Genomic DNA, 2,275 nt, shown 5'->3' with positions numbered 1-2,275 from the left:
TGGAAGTTTTCAGGGTAGGGGTTAAATTGGAGCTGCAGCTGCCAGCCTACACCCCAGCCACAGCAATGCCATATTTGAGCCACGTCTGTGACCTACACTGCAGCTCACAGCAATGCCCAATCATTAACCCACTAAACGGAGGTGGGGGGGGGGCAGGGATCGAACTTGCATCCTCATGGATATTAATCAGGTTCCTCTTTTTTTTTTTTTGCTTTTTAGGGCCACACCTGTGGCATATGGAGTTTCCCAGGCTAGGGGTCAAATTCCAGCTACAGCTGCCGGCCTACCCCATAGCCACAGGAATATGTGATCCAAGCTGTGTCTTTCATCTACACCATGGCAACGCCTGATCCTTAACCCACTGAGCAGGGCCAGGGATTGAACCCAAGTCCTCATGGATACCAGTTGGATTCGTTTTTGCTGTGCCACAAAGGGAACTCCTGCACTGAGTTTTTAAACTCTAAAGTGACCCCCCCCCATTTTATCTGCCTATTTACATGCCTTGCCCCAATAAGAAAATCCTGCCAATCTTTTTTTTTTTTTTTGTCTTTTTGCTATTTCTTGGGCTACTCCTGCGGCATATGGAGGGTCCCAGGCTAGGGGTCGAATCGGAGCTGTAGCCACCGGCCTACGCCAGAGCCACAGCAACGCGGGATCCGAGCCGCGTCTGCAACCTACACCACAGCTCACGGCAACACCGGATCGTTAACCCACTGAGCAAGTGCAGGGACCGAACCCTCAACCTCGTGGTTCCTAGTCGGATTCGTTAACCACTGCGCCACGACGGGAACTCCGTGCCAATCTTTTCAATGTGCAGATACAATTAAACTGTACCTGTAAATTCTTATCCCCCTTCCCTAAAAGGACAGCACCCTGTTGTGAAATTTTTTTTTTTTTTTGTCTTTTTGTCTTTTTGCTGTTGTTGTTGTTGTTGCTATTTCTTGGGCCGCTCCTGCGGCATATGGAGGGTCCCAGGCTAGGGGTCGAATCGGAGCTGTAGCCACCAGCCTACGCCAGAGCCACAGCAACGCGGGATCCGAGCCGCGTCTGCAGCCTACACCACAGCTCACGGCAACGCCGGATCGTTAACCCACTGAGCAACCTCATGGTTCCTAGTCGGATTCGTTAACCACTGTGCCACGATGGGAACTCCCTGTTGTGAAATTTTTTAACTTCGTTTTTCTTAGATACCTTACCTTGTTGAAACTTAAAGAGTGTCGCAGCCCTCTGCACAACTGTGTAGGATTGTGGGATTTTGCCTGGTGAGTCTGGAGAATCGCGAAGAGGTCTGTGTGGCTGGACGGAGTGAGAAAATGGAGAGAGAGTGGGGTGAGATGAGGGTGGGGAGGTGATGGGAGCAGACAGAGCAAGGCCTGGCAGGCTTCCTTGAGGACTTTGGCTGCTAACCCTAATGAAGTGGGAGCCCTGGAACGTTCTGGGCACAGGAGTGGTGTGCTGGGGCTCTGGGTGCTGTGGAGAAAACAGACTTGGTAAGGGAGAGGAGGAGGCAGGAGGTGGGGTACCAGGGTGGAGGGACTGAACTAGTTCAGGTGGGAGATAATGGGGACCATGTCCAGATGAGGGACCGAGGAGGGAATGAGAAGCTGGCGGGTTCTGGGTAGATTCTTCTTCTTTTTTTTTTTTGTCTTTTTTTTAGGGACGCACCTGGGGCATATGGAGGTTCCCAGGCTAGGGGTCTAATCGGAGCCCGTTGCTTCCGGCCTACACCACAGCCATAGCAATGCCAGATCCGAGCTGCGTCTGCGACCTACACACACCGCAGCTTACAACAACGCTGGATCCTTAACCCACTGAACGGGGCCAGGGATCGAACCCGCAACCTCATAGTTCCTAGTCGGATTCGTTTCCGCTGTGCCACAATGGGAACTCCTGTTCTGGGTAGATTCTAAAGTGGATAGGACTTGCTGTCATGTGAAATTGGGGAGGGAGGTGGGGTCAGAGAAAGAGAAAGGTAAAAGATGCTCCAAAATTTGGTGCCTTAGCACCTGGCAGGACGGAGCTGCCGTTAGTTGGGTTTAGAGGACAGCGGAAGGGCAGCTAGGGGACGCTCAGGGTCGGATGTAGCAGGTGAGTGGAAGGCCCCCCCGGGCACCTGCAGGTGCGGTGTCCGGGAAGAAGGCGTCCTGCGCAAGGCCGCCGTGCAGTACCGAGAGTCGCCGCCAGAGGGCAGGCGCGCACCATAGCACCGGCAGCTGGGCTTGGGCAGGAGCGGGAAGCACGCACCCTGCGGCTTCTCTTTGCTTTACAGACAGCA

This window comes from Sus scrofa, chromosome 2, assembly GCF_054392235.1.
Source record: "Sus scrofa isolate SSC_HxYL_T2T_F1_AM1 chromosome 2, Sscrofa_HxYL_maternal_Yorkshire_Landrace_v2.0, whole genome shotgun sequence".
Lineage (NCBI taxonomy): Eukaryota > Metazoa > Chordata > Mammalia > Artiodactyla > Suidae > Sus > Sus scrofa.
This window is presented reverse-complemented; position numbering follows the sequence as displayed.